This window comes from Diabrotica undecimpunctata, chromosome 2 (assembly GCF_040954645.1).
Source record: "Diabrotica undecimpunctata isolate CICGRU chromosome 2, icDiaUnde3, whole genome shotgun sequence".
Lineage (NCBI taxonomy): Eukaryota > Metazoa > Arthropoda > Insecta > Coleoptera > Chrysomelidae > Diabrotica > Diabrotica undecimpunctata.
The window spans coordinates 175,002,159-175,029,507 of record NC_092804.1 but is presented as its reverse complement, the minus strand read 5'-3'; the positions used below and the strand labels follow the sequence as shown (position 1 = coordinate 175,029,507).

At 33.6% G+C, this 27,349-nt stretch overlaps 1 protein-coding gene across 1 annotated transcript in view; it reads right to left on the bottom strand.

The window, feature by feature from the left end:
* LOC140435262 (uncharacterized) overlaps nucleotides 1–27,130 on the bottom strand; it is an 84,984-nt gene extending 57,854 nt beyond the window's left edge. Inside the window, exon 1 of the mRNA XM_072524079.1 lies at nucleotides 26,673–27,130. The gene's annotated coding sequence lies outside the window, so the exon portion shown is untranslated. The remainder of the gene's footprint in view (nucleotides 1–26,672) is intronic.
* Nucleotides 27,131–27,349: the final 219 nt, after the last annotated feature.

The window sequence follows — 27,349 nt, the reverse complement described above, 5'->3', positions numbered from 1 at the left end:
TTAAATCACCTTGGCACCCATAAAAATATACCAGACACCTCCCTGGACAGTTTCTTTACCAATAGTAGACCTCTCCTTACTTAATCATGATAAGCATTCACACATTTCTGCTGAGGTGAGGCTTCAGTATCATGCAAATTTACTCAAATATTCCACTTATAAATTGTTCTTCACTGATGCCTCCAAAGATTACAACGGAGTAGCATCTGCTACTGTATCAGAAAACGTAATTGCTGCCACTAGATTAACTGACGGCTCTAGTATTTATACCTCAGAACTCCAAGAAATACTTGATGCACTAAATCATTGTAAAATCACAAATGACAAACAAATACTAATATTATCAGATTCATTAAGTTCTTTATATATATACAAGGATTTCCACAGTTTTCACTGTATTCCTTCACTCAACCGTTTTCTCCAATTTTTCCTGTTTAGCCAGTCCCCTTCCTGTAGGTTTCTTCTACTCATTGCTTCGTCCACCTCATCTCTGAAAGATCTTCGGGGTCTGCCTCTCTTTCTTCTTCCTATCGGGCTCCACTCTGTTATTCTATTTATCCACCGATTTTGGTCTGCTCTTCTGACATGTCCGTACCAGGTTAACCTCTTCTGTTCGATGTAGTCTATTATGTCGGAGTTCATTCCCATTCTCCTCTTAATCTCCATGTTATTTATTCTATCTCTTCTTGTTACTCTGCAGCTTCTCCTTAGGAATTCCATCTCTGTTGCTCTTATTTTGTTTTTGGTTTTCTTATTTATTGTCCAATTTTCACACCCATAAGTGAGGATACTTCTTGTCATGGCGTATATAGATATTCGTTCCTTACTGGTATACCCATTCCTTCGCACTTTCTTTTCCATGGTTTCAGGGTTTTTTCCAGGAATATTTTGAACAGGGTGGGGGATGTGCAGCAACCCTGTAGTAGTCCCTTTGTCGTCTTAAATGGACCGCATATTCTATTGCCCGTTTTAATAGCTACTTCGTTATTCTTGTAGAGTGCTTTTACCGCGTTTATTAATCTTCGTGGAACTTCGATGTCTTCCATTGCTTCCCATAGCTTGGTTCTAGGCATTGACTCATATGCCTTCTTAAGATCAACAAAAGCCAGATGGACGGATCTATTTTTGGCCATTTTTTTTTCTATTAGTTGTTCGACCGTGTAAATGTGATCTAAGCATGCTTTCCCCGCTGTGAAACCTGCCTGGTCTTCTCCGATTTTATCTTGTATATATTATTATATGTATATATTATGTATATATTATTATATTATATATTATATATTATATATTAAGTTCTTTACAGGTCATTAAACATGTTTATCCTACACACATCAATCTATTTCTAATTAAAGACGCATTGCAACAGCTCCAATTTTCTGGGAAAACCATATCATTTATGTGGGTCCCATCCCATGTCGGAATAACTGGTAATGAGCTAGCAGACAAAACAGCGTTTGAAGCAATAAACAAAGTGAACATTCCGACTACAACAGGTATACCAATATCAGATACTAAAACTTTATTCAAGACTCATGTAAATAAAATCTGGCAAGAAATATGGGATCAAACAAACACAAATCTTAAAAGCATCAAACCAGACGTATCTTCAAAAAATCTTCATATACCACCAAAAGGAAAAGACCAGGTAATTATCAGCAGACTCCGACTTGGGCATATACGACTTACGCACGGCTACATAATCTCCAAAGAACCACTACCAATGTGCCAAAGATGCCAAACACCTTTCACAGTCAACCATATAATAATAGTCTGGGCGGGATCTGTTTTGGATTGGACATTTTCCATAGGAAGCTATTTTTTTGCTGGAATGCCTTCAGGATGTGCCCAATATCGATAATCACGATATGCGCCAGTCGCAAACCCTGTGCTAAATTTTTTATTTAACAAAATCTGGAAACAATTGAAAATTTCTCAATTTTTTGCTAATATTTTCGTTTATAATTCGGAAAATATTGATCCTAGAGAAAAAATTATAAGAAGTTAAAAGTTTCATTATTAAATTTTACACAATATTTCGTTAGCTAGAAATTGAAAATTTTATGTTTATTGTTGGAAAAATAGCAATAATTGGAAAAAAAGTACAAAAAAATGAAGTTAATCCTTTAAATGTTTTCGACTTTCTAAACTTGACTTACAAGCTCCATATTCCGCCTAGAAAAACCTTTTAATATGTTTAAAACGTGTGCTAAATTTTGTTAAGATCGGTCGGATAGGTATTGCATAATAATTTTGCAACCCAGCCTACTGGAAAAAAATCGCAAATTTTCAAATTTGTAGTAAGCCCTAAATAAGGTCCTCAGATAGTTGCAAATTTTTTTACGCATAAAAGAAGACTCAAACTTTCAAACGCTTTTCGTAAAATTCAAATCGGTTCACTAGGAAAGCCTAGAAAATTTTTTAAAGTTTTAAACATTTTTTATATATATTAGGCTTATAAACAAATTGAATAACTTTACGAGCTTTAAACATATCAATTTCAAAATTTATACACTTAAAGAACATTAAAAGACGCTTCTTCAAAAAATATATATTCGGCTTACTGGTTGCCGAGATATTGAAGGTCAAAGTTGGCATATATTTGCTGTGTAACTATAAGTGATAGAGGGCTCGTTTCTAAACAAATACCCTCGTCTTGTCAAGTACTTTTTATATGATAAGTTTTACGTAATGCTCTTTATGGCAACATCCATAAAAAAGACAAATAAAAAATCGTTTTCGCGTAAAATGTCGCTCGGAATGCATGAGAGGTGGTAATGGGGGACATTCACTCGAAATGTGAATCGGTGAGTTCAAAATCATAGCGCGCGCTAAAAATTGCATTATCTCGGCTTCTTGTTAACCAATTTTGCTCTTTTTTTTTTGAATCGATGTCTCGGACGACAAGGATTTCAAATATCATATTTTCAAGTACCATTTTTAATTGCAAAATTTGGAAATTTGCAATAAATAATTGTATGTTAAACAAGTAATTGAATTTTTTCTTCATGCATTTTTTTTGAGCTTGCAATTTATACATTGGAGTAAATTGTTACTTTAAGTAAACAAATATGTATTTATAAATTGTTAATAAATAATTTATATTGTTAAAACAAAGGCGACCGAAAAAAAAATTTTTTTTTTCATAAACAAACTTTATTTTGACTCAATCTTCAATAATTTTTTTTTAAAGTCTTCTTCTTTTTTTGGAAGGACAAGAATCTTCAGGTCTGACCTTGACCTTCAATATCTCGGCAACCAGTAAGCCGAATGTATCGTTTTTTTTAAAGAAGCGTCTTTTATTGGTCTTTACGTGTATAAATTTTGAAATTGTAACGTTTAAAGCTCGTAAAGTTATTAAATTTGTTTATAAGCCTAAAAAATGTTTAAAATTAAAAAAAAAAAAAAATCTAGGCTCTCCTAGTGAACCGATTTGAATTTTACAAAAAGCGTTTGAAAGTTTGAGCCTTCTTCTATATGTAAAAAAATTTGCAACCATTTGAGAGCCTTATTTATTGCTTACTAGAAATTTGAAAATTTGCGATTTTTTTCCAGTAGGCTGGATTGCAAAATTATTATGCAAAAACCTATCCGACCGATCTTAACAAAATTTAGCACACGTTTTAAACATATTAAAAGGTTTTTCTAGGCGGAATATGGAGCTTGTAAGTCAAGTTTAGAAAGTCGAAAACATTTAAAGGATTAACTTCATTTTTTGTACTTTTTTTTCCAATCATTGCTATTTTTTCAACAATAAACATAAAATTTTCAATTTCTAGCTAACGAAATATTATGTAAAATTTAATAATGAAACTTTTAACTTCGTATAATTTTTTCTCTAGGATCAATATTTTCCGAATTATAAACGAAAATATTAGCAAAAAAATGAGAAATTTTCAATTTTTTTCAGATTTTGTTAAATAAAAAATTTAGCACAGGGTTTGCGACTGGCGCATATCGTGATTATCGATATTGGGCACATCCTGAAGGGAACCCAGCAAAAAAATAGCTTCCTATGGAAAATGTCCATTATGGTCCGAATTTCTACAGATCCCGCCTAGTCTATAATAGAATGTCCAGAGTACACCTCAGCCAAGGCGATATTCAAGATACCCAACAGCCTGAAAGAAGCACTGGTTACAAAATTCAATGAACCGTCTTTTTTAAATTACTGTAAACTCTATAATAAATTGTGATTTAATTTTTGTTACATTTACATACACGTACATAATACCATATTGTTGTAAGTCATGAATTTTAAAATATATCTTATTTTCTCTATTTGTATCATAACCTACCGCTAATAACCCTAGCGGTTGATACGGATAAATAAAAATAAAAATAAACTATGTTTTTATGAGTTTTAAATAGAATATTTTGTACAGTGTTGAAATCATCGAATGGCGGAATCGTCGATAATATTTTCTTTTCAAAATCTCAAACTTTGTCTCCCATGAAAATATTATGTACATAAATAAGTAATAAATGTCACTCGGCGGAGTATCAGCAGTACCCACCCAAAACGTTTAAATTTCACAGCCCACTCTAGTTAGTATTTTTCTCGATAGCTCGGTGTTATACCAGACACCGTTAAAACGCATAAAAGTTTCCAAATCACGTGTGTGATGAAGTGCTTTTACACACTAATACCTAATCGCAAGAACATTATGGTAATGAAATTCAACTCAAGATTTCTGTTAATTTTGCGTATTGAATAAACAATGCATCGAAGTCTCGATTTAAAAACTAGTTGTTTTTACTAAATACCTACTTATTAGCCGCACCAAAACCGGCTGACACAAATCTTTAATAGTTATATAAAAATGAAACAGACATGGACTACATTCGGTTTACTTCAATAAAGACTTTGTGGTTGGACATTATTTTCGCTTTTGATGTTTGTCATGGGTGTTTAATAAATTATTAGTACTAGAGACGGTCTCAGGACGAGGTGGATACGTGAAATTAAGCATTAACGAGTTTATACAACGGAGCGACAAGCAATTAGTGTATAACAAGAAAACTCTTGAGTTTTTGACGAAGTTATAACTGCTAAAAGTAGTCTTTCTTCATGTAAAATTATACTGTTAGATCAAGTACATGACAGAGATGCTCAGACCATTAAAAAATCATGTAACAACTTAAAAGCTTCTTTGTATACAACATTATTCGAGAAAACTCTCATGTTTTCTTCAATGAAGTTTTCTTGATAAGTACCCTGCCACAACTTTTACGTGAACGTCTGCTCTACGACAATCACGCGAGAAGATAACATACTGTTGTCCATGTTTAGTAAAACGCTCCTTGATAGACTCATTAGTCAGAGAAGAAAAGGAAGACCGAGAAAAAGATTCGTTGATAACATAGATGAAGGCATGAAAAATATGGGAATACGTACTTGGAGAAACGAAAAGAATACGAAAACATTGATAAATTAGATACTAACCCTTACGAGATAAACGAACAATGGGAAACACTAAAAAACTGCCTCCTCGCTCCATGCAAAGAGATATTAAAAGAACCGACACGAAAGAAAGACAATTGGATGACCGACGAGACAAAATCATTAACAACGAAATCAGAAAAAAGATAAGAGAGACAAAACAAACTTACTATGAGGAAAAATGTAAAGAGATAGAGGATCTTCAGAACAAATACGACCTATTCAACATACATAAAAAGGTTAAAGAAATGGCAGGACTGCAAAAAAGAAACCACAATACAACTCTTTTAGATAAAAATGGAAATACTATGATAACGACTGACGAAAAACTAAAACGATGGGAAGAGTATATGGAAGAGCTCTTCGACGACAAAAGAGGAAACCCACAAGACTTGTCTTTTGAGGACAGAGAAACAAGTGCAGAAATTACAAAGGAAGAAATAATGTATGCACTAAAGAACACCAGAAACGGAAAAAGCCCGGGGCCAGATCAACTGCCTATTGATATCCTTAAAATAATAGAAAATGAGTACATTGATGTCCTCTTAAAGCTTTTTAATAAAATTTATCAATCGGGTGACATACCCAACGAATGGTTGACCTCAACATTCATTTGTCTCCCAAAAAAGAAAAATGCTAGAGAATGCACTGACCACCGTAGCATAAGCCTGATGTCTCACACACTTAAATTGTTTTTAAAGATCATTCATAAACGCATTTACAAAACACTTGATACGGATATTGAAGAAACTCAATTTGGATTCCGGAATGGCGTAGGTACTCGTGAAGCTCTATTTGCATTCAACGTACTAATCCAGAGATGCTTGGATGTGAACCAAGATATGTACGTTTGTTTCATAGACTACAACAAAGCTTTCGACAAAGTCCGCCACAAAGAGCTAATGGACATCCTCAAAGCAAAACAAATACAACACAATGACCTTCGAATTATAACAAATCTATATTATAAACAGCAGGCACACGTACGCATTAATGAACACACATCAGAAGAGTTCGAAGTTAAAAGAGGAGTGCGACAGGGGTGTGTATTGTCACCACTACTATTCAATGCATACTCTGAAGAAATTATGAAAAGAGCTCTTGAGGGAGAAACAGCAGGAATCAAGGTCAATGGAACACCAATTAACAACATTAGATATGCGGACGATATTATCATAATAACAGACAACCTCCGAGACCTCCAAAAGCTAATGAACAAGATAGTTGAGTATGGAGAGGAATATGGATTATCAATAAACACAAAGAAAACCAAATTTATGAGGATATCAAAAACCCAAAATAATGGTGAAAGCCTGACAATTAACGATAGTGCTTTAGAACAAGTTGAAAACTACCACTATCTTGGCACAATAATTAATCACACAAACGATTACTCCAAAGAAATCAAAGTTCGAATAGAGAAAGCACGTACAAACTTCAATAAAATGAGAAAGGTACTTTGTGCAAGAGAACTAAAATTGGACTTGAGAGTTAGGCTGGCAAGGTGCTATATTTTCTCGACTCTGCTTTATGGGATAGAAGCATGGACACTTAACGCGTCGACTGCTAAAAAGTTGGAAGCATTTGAAATGTGGGTGTATAGAAGAATCCTGAAGATATCATGGACCGAGCATGTAACAAATAACAAAGTCATGAGAAGAATCAACAAAAGAATGGAAGTATTGGAAACCATCAAGACACGAAAGCTGCAATACCTGGGGCATGTTATGCGTAATGAGAGATACAACCTACTTCAATTGATTATACAAGGGAAAATCCAGGGCAAGAGAAGTGTAGGAAGAAGAAGAATCTCATGGTTGCGTAACTTGAGGGAATGGTACGGATGCACATCAATTGAACTATTCAGAGCAGCAGCATCTAAGATCAGAATAGCCATGATGATTGCCAACCACCGTCGCGGAGATGGCACGTGAAGAAGAAGACTTGGAGAAAGAAGGCGATGGAAAACGCGTGGGGAGAAATTCTTAAGAGGACTAGGAGCCACACAGGGTTGTGGCCAGAATGATGATGATAAACAATATTAGATATGCAGACGATATAATGTTGCTGGCAGATAGTGCGCAGGAGCTCCAAAGGATGAGGGATAACGTTGTAGAAACATGTAATAATAATAAATACGGCCTAAAACTAAATACGGCCTAAAACTAAATTGCAAGAAGGCAAAAATAATGATCATTAGTAAGAACACCAACATAAATGCACAAATTACAATAGGCGATACACCGTTAGAAAGAGGGAAAAAAGTATGGTATTTGGGATGCAGTATTAAGGATACTTGGGATCACAACTACCAAATAAAAACTCGTATTGAAAAAGCCAGAGGCTTTTTCAACAGCCTTAGGAATATTCTCTGCAACTTATCTTTAAGTATCAATACACGCATAATAATTCTTAGATTTTACTTCTTAAGTGTCTCCTCTATGGAGTAGAAAGCTGGAGCCTTGCAGAAGATGCCATAAAACGATTAGATGCATTTGAAATGTGATACTACTGACGTATGTTAAGGGTCTCATATATACACCACACAAGTAACATACCTATTCTCCAGAGGCTAAGAAAAGACAAAGAAATTATTAACACAAGAACAGAACATTTGCTTACTTCGGTCACATGCGTATATAATAAATACCGACTTTTACAGCTGATTCTACAAGGCAAGATTGGGGGTAAGAGACGCCCTGAACATAGACGTATATCCTGGCTGGTCAATCTTAGGAAGTGGAGTGTAACGTCAACTGATTTATTTCGAGCTGCTGTGAATAGAATGAGATGGGTCAATGTGGTCGCCAAAATCTCTAGAACATAGTCACATTTAGAAAAAGATGATAATGAGCATAAAATGCTGACCTTAAATTAAATTGGGATCTTCCTTATACCAAGAGGAATTTATGTACTAACTTTCAAGACTATAAGATTTTTCTAAGAAAAAAAAAATGCATTGGTGTATGAGACGAAGAAGGTCCATTGCTTTTAAATTTAATAAAGTTTTTTTGTACACCAAGGGGAACATATGTAATCTTATATACTAAAAGGCTAAGCCCTTTTCTTGTGCGCAATACTCCTCCTAAACGGTGATAGATAGGAGAATAATTTTTTCGAATAATTAAACAGATTGTTGAGTAGATTCCCCCTAAGGTTTAAAATTTAAAAAATTCGAACCGGTTTAAAAATGGCGGCCATAAAATGAATTTTTCCTATAGTAAAGTATAGGAAATCAATATTATACACAATACAACAACGCGTAAATTCTCGTGTTAAGTGTTTTCACTTAAGGAATAACGATAATGACCAGTCAAAATTCGGGATCGTCCTGTCTCCGATTTTAATTTATGGGGTCTATTTTACACTATCTGATGAGTTGGTATTTTTTTATTTTTATGTTTAGTTAGAAAGTATTCTGTTTCCAACAAGTGCAGCGTGTGTGAGGTGTTGTGATTGATATTTAGAGATTTAGACTACGTTTTGAGTTTAATACTTGAAGAAATAAATAATGAGCTAAGCATTACTTTGTTTTTAATTTATTAGTTAGAAATATATTATTAATTTTGTTGGGAATAAGCCACAATTTTACTTTAAATTAGGTTTATTTTAAATAAATAAATAAAAAATAAACTTATTATAAAGTAAAATTGTGGCGTATTCTCAAAAAAGTAGAACAGTAGGCGGTAGTGTAGACTAGCGCGGAGCATCATACTGTTTTCTGTATTTTTTAAATTTAAATAATATTTAAATATAAATTTAGTTAGTTAGTTAGTTAGAGTTCTCAAACCGACTTCTTTTTCTTAAACGTGACATTTTACAATCTAAAATATGCAAAAAAAAGTTACTTCCGGTTTTACTTCCGTTTTTTATTTAAGAGGGACAGAGTCTAACAATCATATCGTTTCCGTTTCCTAATGTAAATCTTCCTGAAAATCCTAAAAAACTACTGTATCGATTTTCAATTTAAAAAAATTGGTCGATACAGTTTCTTTTAGGATTTTTGGAACATTTACACCAGGCGACGGAAACGATGGATCGTTAGACTCCGCCCCTCTTAAATATCAGCAAAACTTACATCAAAACCAGTGGCGGATCAAGAAATTTTTTCAGGGGGGGTCATGGGTCTTAAGGGTGATTTTGATATAGGAATTAGATTTTTGCACCTTTACGATTGATATGATTTGTGCCTCATCTAAGGGAACCATTTTCTCAATAATTATTTTAGGCGATATATTATACCAATCAGAAGTTATTAAAACCCAGATACCTTACGGGTGCAAAGAAGGGTACAACATTAAGGGGTCTTAAACTTAAACAAAAAAAATAATTTAAACCCACATACTCTATTACAGTAAAATCAACTGTACAAGACCAATAAACCAAAGGAAAGTTATTTAAATATAAATACTGAAAAATCAAGGACTGTCAATCTAAACAAGGTATTTTAAAGACAATTAAGTACAAATAAGTAATAAAGCCACAATTAAGAACAAACCAAGGATAAATAAGTATAAACCAAAGTTAAGTAATTTAAATGCAACAACTCAATGTAAGTGTAAACATTAATGAATGTATTTAACATTCCTAATAAACTCTATCTTATCGTTGGATATCCGATATCAATTTGTAAGAACATTCATTTATTCCTTATTGCTATACAGAGTGGAAACATGGACTCTCCGAATTACAAGTATGAGGCGTATAGAAGCCTTTAAAATGTGTTTTTCGAAGAATGCTAAAGATTTCGTGGACGGAGCACGTGACCAATAATGAGGTGCTGAGCTAAAAATATAACTTTCTACGACTCATAATGGAAGGGAAAGTAGAAGGAAAAAGAGGTCCATGAAGAAAAAAATGCTCCTGACCGAAGAATGTAAGAGACTGGACAGGCGTGGACACACATTCGACACTTAGAACAGCTCAAGATAGAGAGCAATTGGCTGTACTTATAGACACCCTTCCGTACTGAAGAAGGAACCTTAAGAATAAGTGTAAACAGTATTTTATTTAAATTAATTTATTCAACAAAAAATGAAATTCAACTAAAAGCGACGGAAATGGATTTTTGGAGAAGAGCTGCAGAAAGATCTAGAAGAGAAAGGATTACCAACGAACGCATTAGAGAAATAATGGGAATCAAACGAACAATCACAGATGACCTAACAAAAAAACAACTTATCTGGTTCGGACACATACAAAGGATGGATGAACAACGAATACCAAAATAAATATTAAAATTGCAACCAGAAGGACAGAGAAAACGAGGTAGACCGAGAAAAAGTTGGCAAGGTAGACAATAAATCAAGAACTGAGAGAGAGAGGGCCATAGAAGAAGACCTATGGAACAACCGGACTAAGTGGCGATTGGAAGTCGACGGAAAACGGCGGAGAACGTTATAAACCGACAAGTAGTAGTAGTATTCAACAAAAAACATAATATAATTAAGGAATAGTTATTTCTATAATTAGGCATATTAGGCTATAATTGAGTGAAATATTTTTTTACTCGGTATTGAAATTTTTCTCACGAATTCTCAAGTAAATATTATATAATTTTATAAAAACGTATTCTTTTCGCCTATCCGATTTAGAAAATCGCTCTATGATTGCATCAATATCTAGAAAAATTTCAGGATGCACGTTGATGAGTGCTAAACCAGTTAACCTTTCCGCAGAAGTTCCATTTCTAAGCCAAGTCTTTAGACGCTGTTGTTGCTGCACTGACTGGCAGTGTAATTAATATTTGCAGAAATATTCTGATATTTGGATACATATGAATATCGCAGTTTTCTAATACTTCTAATATACAATCAGGAAGTTTTCCATTATTTTGCACGACTGTTTTCCACTTTTGAATCCACAGTGAAAACTCTTGTTCTACTGTGGAATATGCAGCAAGTAGTTGGTTCAATGCTTTATAGATTACCAGAAGGCATTTGACAGAGTAAAATATGACAAATTAATGACTCTAATGCAAGAAATTGGAATTGACAACAAAAATCTTAGAATTATCAGAAACATTTACTACAATCAAACGGCCAAAATCAAAATAGAAGACCAGTTAACTGATAAAATTGCAATAGAACGTGGAGTACGACAGGGCTGTATTTTGTCTCCATTGTTGTTCAACATTTATTCTGAATGGGTATTTAAGGAAGCTTTAGACGGTTGTGCGAAAGGAATACTAATAAACGGTGAATGGTTGAATAACATTAGATATGCAGATGACACTATAGTTTTTGCCGATAATCTGAATGACTTACAGATATTAACAAATCGCATAACAGAAGTCAGCAACAGATACGGACTAGCTCTTAACATAAAGAAAACCAAATTTATGACAATTAGTAAAAAACCAATACTAAACGCTCAACTTACAATCAACCAACAGAATATCGAAAGAGTCGAGCAATATACATATCTAGGCACCAATTTAAATAGCCAATGGGACCACTCAACAGAAATTAAACAGCGAATAATAAAAGCAAAAGCAGCATTCGTTAGAATGAGAACCATTTTCAACAGTCGAGATATATCATTAAAAACAAAATGCCGTCTATTGAACTGCTACATATTCACAGTTCTGCTCTACGGAATGGAAGCATGGACACTGACTGTTGCATCTATGAATCGGCTCGAAGCTTTCGAAATGTGGTGTTATAGGCGCATCTTACGTATATCCTGGGTTGACAGAGTTACTAATGTGGAGGTTCTGCGTAGAATGGGGAAAGAATGTGAAATTCTCATGACCGTCAAAACTAAAAAGTTGGAATATCTAGGACATGTAATGAGAAATCCAGAACGTTACGGCCTTCTCCAGCTGATTCTCCAAGGGAAAGTAAATGGTAAGAGAGGACCGGGAAGAAGACGCATTTCCTGGCTTCAAAATTTACGAAAGTGGTATAACACGACTACCACTGAACTGTTCCGCGCTGCAATAAATAAAGTAAAGATAGTCGTGATGATCGCCAACATCCGGAACGGATAGGCACTTTAAGAAGAAAAGAGTTGGTTCAATAATATCCTGGTGTCAACAATTTTTTTAATGCAACTTTATCTTCTGGTGTGTTTACAGTTTTAGGTAAAACCACTTAAAGATTAAATAGATTCATAATTTTCGGTGAAAGTCGTTCTTCTAAATCAGTATTCTAAATTCAAAATATTGGATAAGAGCAGATTGGTTTTGACGACAGGTTTGACGAGAAACTATACGAGCCTCTGGCACTCAAATGACGAATTGACAAAATTTGAAAATCGCGTAACTCTGAATTCGTGGAAGTCTTAGTCAAGGTATTACGGTATTTAGAATTGTTAATTTTTTGAAAGAGCAATTTAAAAAGCTTTCGTATAATTGTACACTTACCCGTAGAATAAATGAGTTTGAATCATTTCAACTCTTGACTTCCTGCTTATAGGGTTGATGGGTTTTAAATTATTTTTTAGGATTATTTGATTGATATTTAATTTTGTTTTGGCCCCCGTGACCCCCCCCCTTATATCCGCCACTGATCAAAACTCGATGTCGAGTTGGTCCGCTAGTAAGTTTTAAAATGTAAGGACTTTTTCTTTAAGAAAAAAAATTGATAAGAATAAGACAAGAAAAAAGACTATAGTTCAATATAGGACCAAGAGGAAACTATATACGGAATTTCCAGGCATTAGGACATTTTCCTTAATAACAAGAGACTATTTCTAGAATAGAATAGAAATATGCTTTATAGTCACTGACAATTGTACAATTTTATGGACAAAGCTTGCAAAAAGTCAGAAAAATAACAATAACAAATTTGTTATTGTAATTTTGATTGTTCATTTAAAAATATTTCCATTAAAAAATTGATGAATCTCTAGATGAGAGTATTTTTGTAATATCTCATACTACACTTTACACAATGTTAATTTTTACTAACCTATTGATCTAAGTGTGGAATATACACACCCACAACATTAAAATAGTCTTAACCAAATCACTATCCGATATCTCACCTTGTCGCCTTTTTAAAGTAAATGACTAGCAATTGTAATTTGCGATTTGCTAATTTCTTAAGTAATTGTTAACTTCTTTTATTATAAAACGTCTGCGAAAAAACCTGCCAAAATGTAAAGAAAGTACATGATAAGAATCAAGTTCCTTATTAGCTTCGAATGTATGTGCTATGAAAACAAGTGCTATCGTTATGTCATACGACGTGTTTTGATATTATTGTGAAAGTAAGGTTGCATAAGAACACGATTGATAAATATGTCGTGTACCATCTGACGGTAAATTTTATATCAGTGTTTGCAAAATAAGGGTTTATGTAAAATTTAAATTTCCATGTCAGAAGTACAATTTGAGAAAGATGCTACATAAATAGGCATATATTTTAGCAAAACAAATTAATAACAACGAACTTTCTAGTATTACAAGTTATTCAGATATTGCTAATGATAGCCAGTGGATAACTAAAGTCTAAAGTTCAAAAAATGTCCAAAAAAATTGTTAACACTGAAAAATAACTACCCACAGGAACAATACAATAATGATAATTTTATTTTCAACTTAATAATTTCTGGGTGCTCCTCCCGCGTTTAATGTTAAGGCCTTAGCAATATGCTTCTATAAACCTTCAGATATACTCCTGTTTTATATTTTTTTATTATTTTAAACGAATATCTCTTACTTGCTGAGTAGCCTAATGCAGCAATAAAACTCTCAAGGTGGTGTAAGTTGGACCAGGTCTGCTCGATTGCAAAAATTGGTTGATTAATTCATTCATTTAGATGTATATGCACATGAAGGTGACCATCACAACTGGTTACATGATTACGACATAAAAGAATATCGAAGTTACTTACTGTCGTGTTTTTTTCGGATCATATACTCTCTTAATCTTCTGCTGTCAATATGCCTGCCATATCATACAATCTCATTCACATTTCGGAAATGATTTAACGTCTACCTATCGACGTGAATACCCTTTGAGCTCCATTCTAATCGTTTAAATAGTTTTGGTAACAAAGTGTCTCCCTGCAGATGACACTTTCGCATCTTCATACTAAACCGCTGGAAACATCTCTACTTTTTTTACTTGATTAAATAACTTAAAACCTAAAAAGTACAGCTATTTTGTTGCATAATGATATTTTTAATAAGAAAGCGAAAATTTTCCTAAACTGTCCTCAATGCGATTAAAACTAAAAAAACTTCAAATATTCTATGTTAACAACAAAGTCATCTCTTCCCTGCTTTACAGAACACCATCACCAATCACCAGTCCTAAAAAAAACTTCTATGTTTAAGTTGCCAACATAAAACCCAAGAGAGCATAGGTACCTAAAAAGGTCTCTAAACACGGAACTTAATATACAAAACATCTCTTGTGAAGGTCTATATTCGTTGGTCCAGAAGTTTGTATAAAAACTATATACATTAGTGTCAAATGGTAATTCTCTTAAGATTAATCTTGTCATTGTTAGGACCCTATAAGTCTTTATTAAAAGAAAGAATCCTATTGAATTTGAGGTAAATAATTGTTCCTCTTCTCATTTTCTTATGCCTAGTACATAAATTGGAGGAAGGAATAACCATATTGAATTCTGAGTCAATTTATCTTCTTCTTCAAATGCTGCCTAAAGACAGCCATTATTATTCGTCTATATAAGGGTGGTGAAAAATCGAATGTTTGCAACTCCTGTTTAAAATTTGCATTAAAAGATTATGACATCAGAAGAAGTAGACCAAGCTGTTGCTTTACAGGATGATGGGCGGAGCATTCGTTACATCGCAAATGCTTTTGAGATGATTTCGAGAAACAGTTTCGATTAGTTATCGACAGATTTCGATATCCAATGATTTGGAGGAAGCAGTTCGTGACGAATGGGACCAAATTCCTCAAGCAGGCTTTGCTGCCTTAATCCGAAGTATGCCTAATCAAACGAGAGAGCCGTAATTAGGGCTCGTGGAGGTAACTTTTTCCTCTTCTTCTTGTGCCACTCCTATCGGAGATTGGAAATCATCAAGGCTATCCTGACCTTGTTTACAGCTGACCTAAAGAGTTCATTAGTGGTACAGCCAAACGACTCTCTCAAATTACGCAACCACGACATTCTTCTACGGCCTCGATTCCGTTTTCCTTCTATTTTTCCTTGCATTATGCTTTGAAGTAATGCGTATTTATGTCCTCTCATCAGGTGACCCAAATGTTGAGGTCTGCTTATATCTCTGTTGCAGAAGAATTTCCTCATCTTTATGAAGGTGGCCAGTTTCGTTTATTGAAGTACCCAAGTATTTGTAACTTGATACTTTTTCAATTTGAATGCCGTTTATACCAATATGTGCTGGATGTGTCATGTTCTTACTGAAGACCATATACTTGGTTTTTTTGATATTAATACTTATGCCATAATTGTTGCAGGCAATATTTATATTTGTAAGTAATTGTTGTGGAGATAACACACTGTACTAAATGTCGTTTTCCATAAAAAATGTTTATATTTAAAAAACAATAATTTTTGTTTCTTTGCAGATTTTCAAATTGATTGAATTGTTTATTGTTTTTTTTTCTGTATAACATTTTTGAGTTGTAATAAATTTGACTTTTAAATTTTGTTTATTAATAAATACTCAATTGGAAACATCTTAAACTTTTTTAAACGCTAGTTTTTAGGAAAAATCTGAGTGTCCAGCTAATTTTGCACCCCAGTGTAAGTTAGATAGTACGTACAAGAAAAAACAGGCTAAATATCTTTCAGAATATAGTATAGAATATAGGGTATGCCATTTGAAATGAGAATATTATTCCAAGTCACATCTGAGGCCACATTTAACTAAAATACTAAAACATCGTATGTGATGAAATGATCAAATTTAAGTGTTATTGTTAACAGTATCTTGGCTAGGTATATCGACGGTGTTTGGTGATGTGTTCCACGGAATACTTGATTATAATTGTTAATGGCCCTGTATAGTCTGTGAAGAAAAAAACTTTGGATATTAAGTCGTTTTCCGTACAGAGACGGAGGCATATAGGATGGGCCAACCTGTATACAGGGTGTTTCAAAAAAAGGTAACCCCGTCTCTAGGGTAGGTAAAAAACTGAAAAATAATTGGGGTTTGCTCAGTAAAAAATTTTTGTAACGCCATCCGTTTTCAAGATACAGGGCGTTGAAGAAAAAAAAATTACGCATTTTTTACGATTCGGCCGAAACTACTGGCAACATTGTAATGAAATTTTGTACGAATATGTTTTAGAAGCTGATACATCCCATGCATTTGTTTTTTTTATCTCATTCTCATAGAGGGCGCTAGTTACACGGATCGTACCAAGTATTAGTCAATATAACTTTTTTAAGAGTATAATTATTAATCAAAATTTCAAGTAAACTTAAACATCATTCAATTTTACACGAAAAAGGTACTCTTGGTAAAACTCGATACTGTGTAGCGTTTTCGGAATATTTTGATTTGAAAATTATGAAGTAATAATTGATGCTGGTAGTAATGATAAAGTTCTAATAGGTATACCTCTATTTTATTCAAGTGTGCCATGGAAATCTGACATTTATTGATTGTTATGACGATAAATCAACAATAATTAGGGTTTTGAAACCTTGTTATTTGTAAAATCAAATCAAAATGTACTCAAATGTTGAATACACTGACCATGTTATTAACCTTAGACGAATGTTTAGGATGTTCTAGTGCAGCTGTGACACGTTATGCAGAAAAGTTTCCTAGAAGAAACTTACCAAGTAAAAAAACATTTAGAGCCTTTGAACGACGTTGTCGAGAAACTGGGAATGTGAGACCAAATAAAATAAATTCTGGTAGACCAAGAACAACAAGAACAATTAATAAAGAAAATAATATTTTAAATTTACTTGATCAAGATCCAACAGTTAGCGTAAGGAATATAGCAAGACAAACAAATACTTCTTGTTCAAGTACTTGGCGGATACTGAAAGAACAGCAATTACATCCTTATCATTACAGACAAGTCCAAGAGCTCTTGCCAGATGATCTACCGGTTAGAGTGGATTTTTGTGAAACATTGCAACAATATTGTGGCATAATGCACACTACTGGTATCATGAGAATCCACGAGTCAAAAGGGTATCACATTACCAACACTCATTTAAAGTTAATGTTTGGGCAGCAACTTTAGGTAACAAATTAATAGGTTATCATATTCTACCTGAAAATTTAAATGGTGATATGTATCTTGATTTTTAAACAATTCCTTATTCAAGATATTAGAAGATTTAACGCTAAACGAGCGAAGATCTTTATTTTTTATGCACGATGGAGCTCCACCACACTTTGATAGAAGGTATCGTAATTGGTTGAATAATCATTTTCCGAATCGATGGATTGGTAGAGGTGCAGAAGCTCCGATTCATTGGCCTCCTCGGTCAGGCGATTTTAAACTTTTGGAGTACGCAGTTTGGTCGTATATTAAGGAAAAAGTCTATGCTACAGAGGTAAATTCACGTCAAGAATTGGAAGAAAGAATTCAACGTCAATTTAATGACATCATAGCTGATCCCCTACCGTTAAGAAGTTAAATGGAATCTTTGGAAAAAAGGACTTGGACTTGTTTATTCGCGAAAACGGAGGGCATTTTGAACACTTACTGTAATTGAATTTTATTTTATGTTCGTAGTCATTAATTTAATTTTCTTCTTGTGAGTTTTGTTTAATTACTAACTATTTTATACCAGCATCAATTATTACTTCATAATTTTCAAATCAAAATATTCCGAAAACGGTACACAGTATCGAGTTTTACCAAGAGTACCTTTTTCGTGTAAAATTGAATGATGTTTAAGTTTACTTGAAATTTTGATTAATAATTATACTCTTAAAAAAGTTATATTGACTAATACTTAGTACGATCCGTGTAACTAGCGCCTTTTATGAGAATCAGATATAAAAACAAATTCATGGGATGTATCAGCTTCCAAAACATATTCGTATAAAATTTCATTACGTAAATCGTAAAAAATGCGTAAATTTTTTTTTTTCTTCAACGCCCTGTATCTTGAAAACGGATGGCGTTACAAAAATTTTTTACTAAGCAAACCCCAATTATTTTTCAGTTTTTTACCTACCCTAGAGACAGGGTTACCTTTTTTTGAAACACCCTGTATATATCGTTTTAGTCTTAAAAATTTCAACTACTCGGCTTGATGATGTATAAATCAACAACCCTGAAACCGATTCGATAAATTCGATGGAAGTATAATTTGTCCAGTAGTTTCATCAAGATGTACAGTGAAGCATATATTTTAACAAAATCATAATAAGAAATAATTTTAACCTTTTATATAAGATAATTATCTAACAATGTTAATTTATGCATTACGTATCAGGTTGTACACCGTAGTTATATTATACAATATACTGGCACTAAGGAATTTCTATGCAGTTGACCTTTTGTATTGAAAGTAAATTGATTATTCGTTCAAATAGTAATGATAAATAATTTGCCGTGATTAATACTATAACTGTTTTATCAACTGTTATGCTATTATTGGTATATCTCTTTATTTTAGGAAGACTTATAAAAGTAAGAAGTACTGTAAACCTTCACATTATTGTGTAGACATGTGAGAAGATGTTTTTTCCAATCAATAAATATCTATGCAGTGTCTGTGTATACAGTGTGGGAAAGAGTATGTACTGCCCTTAATAATTTGGTGGAATAATCTTTAGTTCTTACGGAAAACTAGCACTAGCACTAGAGCCTGTACAAAGACGAGCAAAACAAACGATAAGCTCTTACATAATAAGAAAATACTGTACAAAGTGGTCCATGCGTAATTTTTACGCGAAAATCTACTTTACGACAATCTTGTCAGGTTTAAAAAAGCTGGGTTAATAATTCTCAATGCGTTACAAAGTCCGACCTAACTAAAGCTTTTTGTGTTTATATGTAATCTTACTAATTGCCACGGCTTAGTAGGATTAGCTGTCTTAACAGGACACTGACCCAGTCAAAAAGATGACTTAAATTCCAGCAGCATCATAATCGTAGGACAACAATAGATAGATACAAAAACTGAAGGAGAGAGGAAAAACGCATACACCGAAAAAAGAAACGAGACTCGGAAAATGACATATTAGAACGGCTCGAAAGCCATATGAGCCACGGAGAAACAAGAAAGTTCTATCTTCAAATAAATATTATTAGAAAAGAATTCAAACCGAGAATCAACTATTGTAATGATAAGGAAGGTAACTTACTTACCAACAAACAGGATATCCTGTTACGATGGGTAGAGCACTTTCGAGTTGCTGGAGGGGGAACGTACTATCAATATAGAGCTGGAATACCGAAATGAGGAACTCGTGGAACCCCCCTCGGTAGATGAAGTGAAAATATTTATAGAAAAACTAAGGAACCACTAATCCCCAGGCAGCCATGGCATCCTAGCAGAGTTATTTAAGCACGATGGAGAGCAGCTCACCAAGGTGATGCGAGAAATTGTTTGTAAAATTTGGTCTAAGGAGCAAATGCCTAAAGAATGGAGCTTAGGCTTAATTTGCCCATTACACAAAAAGGGAAACTAACTGGAATGCAAAAATTACCGCGGAATAACTCTCTTAAATACAGCATACAAGATATCGTCAAACATTTTGCACAAAAAATTCAAGCCTTATACCGAAACGTTTCTAGGAGAATATCAGGCAGGATTCAGGCGTGGACGTTCAACCATTAACCAGATCTTTACACTACTATAGATCCTCGAAAAAGCGCAAGAGTTTAACATAGATATGTATCATATTTTTGTCAATTTTAAAGCTGCATATGACAGTGTCTTAAGACCAAGTCTTTACAACGCTATGAATGAGTTAGGAATTCCAAAAAACTCATATGTTTGATAAAAGTGACAATGGCGAAGATGCTATCAGCAGTAAAAATTCAAAACGACTCGTCAACCCCATTTGAAATACATAGGTGGTTAAGGCAGGGAGATGAGCTGGCATGTCAGCTTTTTAATGTCGCCTTAGAAAAAGTTGTACGAGACGCTAATTTAGATAGCAGGGGAACAAGGTTTAATAGATCAGTCCAAATTGTAGCATATGCAGACGACGTGGACATTATAACAAGAACCAGGGCGACAACTGCGGAAATACTAACCGAGTTAGTAGCAGCAGCAGAACGAATGGGGTTACAGATAAATCAAAATAAAACCAAATTCATGGCGACTAACACAAACACAAGAGCTGGAAATGTTGATGCAGATTTAATCATCAATGACCAAAACTACGAAGCAGTCAAAGAGTTCATATATCTAGGGACATCGGTTAACCCCAATAATAACACATCTGAGGAAATAAAAAGGCGAATAATAACTGCAAACAGGTGTTATCATGGTCTATCAAAGTACTTATCTAACAAACGTCTGCCTCAACAAACTCGTATAAGGCTGTATAGAACACTGATAGTCCCCGTTCTCACATATGGATCAAAGGCATGGACGCTAACGAAAACAGATGAATCCGCTCTATCGATTTTGGAAAGAAAGGTGCTACGCAAGATATTCGGAGCGGTCTGTGGAACGGAATATGGAGGCGTAGATATAACTTTGTACTGCAGAATATCTACAAGCATACGTTTGGTGGTAAAGATATTACCACTATAATTAAGCGAAACCGCCTGCAGTGGGCAGGACATGTAGCCTGGGCTCCTGAATCGCACATGATAGAAGAGATTCTAACAAGCAAGGGACAGAAGAGAATGGCGTAGAAAGTTTGAGAAGGTCGAGACCCTCTAAGGGCTATAGCACCAAGATGATGATGATCATAATCGTAATAACCTAAGCAGGAAGTAATGTGATGGTATTCCAGGTGTATTTATATACACAATTTAGCTCATCGGACCTTTAGACGGTCAAGGCTTCATTTTTTTTAAATGTACACTTAACCTACGGGTCTAGAAAAGTAGAAAAATTGGGCTGAGCCTTATTTTTTTAATCACATGACAAGTAAAAATATGAAAAAATTGATTCAGGTTAAGTAGATGTCAAAAAATATATTTAATCCCGCCAAAACTCCTAAAAACCGTGAAAAAATGTTTTTCTGCAGGGTTTAAAGGTGATTTGCTCAATTTTTAAATGTCAAAAAGGCCTTATTTAATTCAGAATATATATAAATCACAAAAAACCCTCTAGGGATATGAAAAATTCTATAAAATGGAGAAAATCCCCCAAACCTTCTTAAAAAAAAACAGTTTTTCGGATTTTTAAAGATAGCCCACCATACAGAAAAATCTGAAAAAAATCAGAGATCAAATACACAAAATAAAAAAAAATTGTAGCTGCTGCCACCTCAAAAAAAAGTTATACGCATTTATAGGTTATGGACACTCAATTTATGGGTCTATAAAAAATAGACAAGTTTTGTAAAAGCCTCAACTATGCCTGTGAATTTTTTGAAATTTTGAAATTAATTACATCCCAGCTAAAAAAAATAAAAACAAAAAAATTGACATTTTCTGGGTGATCGCGGCGTTGAGGGCTAAGATTGCGGTAATTTTTATTTTTAATCCCAAAACGTAAAAAAAAACATCAAAAAATCTTAACGCTGGTACTCTTTGTGTTCAACCTGTCCTCTAGATGGTATATTCATATTATCATTCTGTAATAATAGCACTCCGGTATATCTTTACTTCTTTACTTCTTGTTACTTTTATATATCTACCAGATGGATTTAGACTATTTAAAAACTATGTAGAGTATTTGTCCTGCTTTAGTGGATATGTTGTTGATTTTCAGCAAATATTCCCGGTTTGTTTTTTTGATAAACTACCACTTTTCATTTTTTTCTTTGTCCTTAAACACTTGCTGTCTATTTTTTTAATATCACATTGTTTTAGTATGTATACTTAATTAACTGCAAGACACTAAACAAGCGGCAAACGGGGAGATATGAAATGAACCACGTAATATTTCTTCAGAGTTGAGGAAATTATATAAAACTGGGAACTGGAATCTTCGTTCTAAAGTATTCTAAAGTATCTAAAGAAAAATGTTTCAAATTTAAAGCTATATCGTGAAGCCTATAAATGACAGAATGTACCTAATTAGAATAAGAGCAAGAAACGGAAAGGAAAGCATTTTAAATATACATGATCCGACAGAAGAGAAGAATGATAACAACCAAAGATATGTGAATTATTAAAATAAAAGTTTAGTAAAATACCAAAACCTGACATAAAGGTAGTTTTGGTGGGCTTGTATGTGAAAATAGGAAAGGAAACTATGTTTAAGTCATTTATAAATCGATCCAGATAGACCATGTCTTGATTTAAGAAAAATATTAACAGATCATTACAAAATTCAGAAGCATGCGTAGAATGAACTGTGACTGAGATAACTACTAAGCAGGAACAAATTTTGTAGTAGAAGAGGCTAGACAAGAAAAACGCGCTTTTCTTCTTTAAGTTCCATCTTCTATCGAAGGCTGGAAATCATCATGGCTATGCAGACCCTGTTGACTGCCGCTCTAAATAGTTCTGCACTGCTGCATTCAAGCCATTCCCTCATGTTTTTAAGCCACGATATTCTTCGTCTTCCCACATTTCGCTTTTCTCGAAATTTGCCTTGCTTAATAAACTGCAATAATGAGAATCTTTGTCCTCTCATAACATGGCCTAAGTATTTAAGTTTTATTCTTTTGATAGTCAAAATTATTTCAGCTTCATTTCCTATTCTTCTATTAGCTTCTGCATTTGACGTTCTTTGAGTCCGCAGGATTCTTCTGTAACACCAAAATTCAAAGGTGGCCAACTTATTTAGATGCACTTGTTTTATTGTCCATGCTTCCAAGCCATAAAGAAGAGTAGTGAATACGTAACACCGAAGCATTCTTAGGCTTAGTCCTAACCTTATATCCCGACAACAAATGAACTTTTTAAGTTTAACGAATGATACACGTGCTTAATTTATTTGGTTTGGTCTAAATTTGATGTTATTAATGTTCCTAAGTATTTGTAGGTATCCACACTCACAATTACAGTATCCTTAATAATTAATTGGATGTTTGCATGAAATGAACTGAAATGAACTGTTCAAAGACAATAGAACAGAACAGATGGAGATAGAAGTAGAAGAGGATATGGTTTTAAAGATATTAAAAGCGGAAATTAAAATGGCATTAAAGAACAGCAATAATGGTAAAGCAGTAGGTCCAGACCAAATCCCTATAGAAACCTTAAAATGCATAAATGATGAAACCTTAGACATTGTAGTAGACTTATTTAACTCGGTATACAAAACAAGACACATACCGAAACAATGGTTACTCTCCACCTTTTGTGCTATCCCTAAAAATACAAACGCTAAATATTGCAGTGAATACAGAACAATATCACTAATAAGTCACATTCTCAAATTATTCCTGAAAATAATACATGGTCGTATAAATAAAAACTGGAAGAAGGAATAGATGATAGTCAGTTTGGGTTCAGAAACAGATTAGGAACCGGAGAAGCGTTATTTGCTTTTAATGTGTTAGCTCAAAGATGCATGGATATGAATGTTGATGTGCATGTTTGTTACGTTGATTTTGAAAAAGCATTTGACAAAGTAAGACATAAGAAATTAGTCCAAATTCTAAGGACAAAAAATATAGACCATAGGGACTTACGAATAATAACAAACCTATACTGGAATCAAAGAGCACAAATCGTATTAGATAACGAACAAAGTCCAGAAATTGAAATCAGGAGAGGAGTTAGGCAGGGATGTATTATGTCCCCTTTACTATTTAATGTGTAGGCAGTAAAGCCATTTTTGAAGAAGCATTACTATCTCAAAGTGAAGAAATAATAATTAACGAAAGATCTATTAACAACATAAGATATGCAGATGACACCGTGATTATGGCAAGCTCTGCTGAACAACTCCAATTACTGCTAAACAAAACAAACAGTTTCTGTGAAAAATATGAACTAAAAATGAATATAAAAAAGACCAAATACATGATAATAACAAAGAAAACAAATATACCAACAAACATACATTTGTGAAATGTACCGATAGAAAGGGTTGATAAATACAAATACCTAGGAACCTGGATATAGAGACAATAATGATCAAACAACCGAAATAAGAGCCAGGATAGAAATAGCAAGAAATGCGTTTGTAAAAATGAAAACAATTCTCTGCAACAAAGACCTTAGATTATAACTGAGATTACGAGCACTGAGGTGCTACGTGTTTTCGATAATGCAATATGGACTTGAAAGCTGGACATTAAAGCAAGAACACATAAATAAGTTACAGTCCTTTGAAATGTGGTGGTACAGGAGGATGCTTAGAATAGCATGGACACAGAGAAAACTAACACGGAAATATTGCGAGAAATGGGCAAAGAATGCGAAATAATAAACACAATAAAAATAAGAAAGTTACAATATCTGGGACACGTAATGAGGGGACAGCGATATGAACTGCTAAGGCTGATAATACAGGGAAAGATAAGAGGAGGAAAGAGTATTGGAAGAAGGAGAGTATCATGGTTGAACAATTTAAGGGACTGCTTTAAATGCAGTTCTATAGAACTCTTCAGAGCAGCAGTAGATAGAGTAAAGATTTAGTCGTGATCATGCATTAAGTTTTTTTCAAATTCATCCTTAGTCTGTATTCATGAGAGCATTCATTAAGTCATTGTTGTTATCCGTCATTATAGTCTGCAAAACGCAAGTTATTCAAAATTTCTCCATTGATAGATATACCTTTTATTGAATCTGAGAGCGCTTCTTTTAAATACCGCTTCACTGTAGACATTGAAGAGTAGTGGTGACAACACGCAACCCTGGCGGACTCCTCTTTGTATTTTGATATCTCGAATGTTTTGGTTGTCAACTCTTACCTTGGCAGATTCCAATATAGATTAGATATAATTTTCATATCACGACTGTCAATATTTTTGCTTTTTAATATTTCTACAAGCTTTTATGTCGAACCTTATCAAATGCATTTTCAAAATCTACAAAACATAAGTAAATGTTCTAATTCGTATCCATGCATTTCTGGCAGCACATTCAAGCCGAATAAAGTATCTCTTGTGCCCACGAACTCAGCCATCAAGAAAAAACATTCTCGAGAGATATGAAAGCAGCAAACTGGAGGGTGAAGACATAAGACAAAAATATGATCTTTCTTTTTCTTCTTCTTAAGGTGTTCTTTTTGCTGCAAACGTTGGCTATTAACATGGCAATTCTGATCTTGATTACAGTACTTCTGAATAGTTAAGATCAGCAAAAATATGATCGGCATATACAAGTTGGAGTTAAAAAATAAAGACTTAGGGATATTAGTAGAAAAAAACTGAGAACTGACGAAATACACTGAGGTAACGGCAAATGAAGAAATTGTTGGACATGAAAATAAAACTACAGAAGTTAAGCAGTGGGGAAGATTAATTTTAACCTGGAGACCATACCAACACAAAAGACCCAGAGGCAGACCTCTTATGAGATGGACAGATGATCTGAAAAGGACTGCCGGGAAAAATTGGCTACAAGTAGTGTACAATAAAAAACAATGGAAAGGAAGACTTGAAGAGGCTTATGTTCAGATGTGGACGTGAATGGCTAGACGAAGAAGAAGAAGAAGTTAAGAGACTCCACAGCATCTCTTTATTTTAATAAACAATAATAAATCAGGTTAAATTCAAATCGCTTATTGATAATTTATGAACACATAATTATTATAATGTAGATGGTTATTGAAGAAAAAAAAATGTATATTATTTTTCATGTGAAACTAAACATTGACACACTTTTTAATTGAACTATCTATATCTAATTTTGGAAAGATGATTAAGTAACAGTAAAAGGCCTTTTAAAGGAATTAATTTATAATTAATTAAATATGGTCTTTAATTAAAACTTATAAGTATTTTGGAAACGGCTTCCGATGTGTAATCCGAAATGCCCTATAAAAAATATTTAAAAATAATTTATTCCCAAAAGGATGCAATGCCACAAGAAAAGCTTTTAATTTTAAATGTTGTTTGATTATATGCATACTCTATCCCCGTTATATTTGATTTTGCATTAACTCACATGTCAAGAATGACATCTTATAAATAGTTTATCGTACAGTTGTTGATTTTTCCGCAAATATGTAGTATTATAAAAGTGAGAAGTTATCAACTAAACGTTTTTCATCGATGTTTTAATAACTTTAATAAACTTTTTTCAACTTAATTAGATAATTTTAAGAAAGAACTTACCTAAAAATCTATTGATGTAAAAAATAATCCATGAAAACGTTAGTGAACGTAACCACAAGTCAAATAAATAAAAAATGTCTTGGTATATTCTGATTGTTCCAAATAGAACAGCGAAAGAAACTTCAAATTCACTTTAAACAAACTATAAAAAAACAGTCTACCGCACCAAACGACAAAATAGTTCAAAAATCATCGACTGGTCCAAAAAAATTCCAAACGTCAGTTCAACGGTAACTTTCTAATGCATTTTAACAAGTTTTTCCCCTCAAGTCTGCAGTACTCGGTTTCCGTAGATGAGTACAATATAGTGGTATTCGTTTCACTGGTAAACACCTGTTACGACTAAAGCGAATGAAACGCATGAACACTTTCTGGTCAGGTGAATGGAAGTCGCTTATACAGGGAGGGGTACTCGACGAATCTGGGCGAATGGAGAAATTTCTGAATAGTTTTAAAATTGCTGCAAAGAGGTAAAATAAAGTCAACGAGACTGTTTGACGCAAGATAAAACTTATTCATTTATTTAGCTCAACAACTGTTGAGGACTAATGGTGAAAAGTTGAGATTCTAAATCATACAATACAAACTACATACTTGGAAAATCAATATTGTTTCATATAAATTAAAAAAATAGTTCTTATTCTTCTTGTTTTAGAAAATGACACTTTACAATTCCC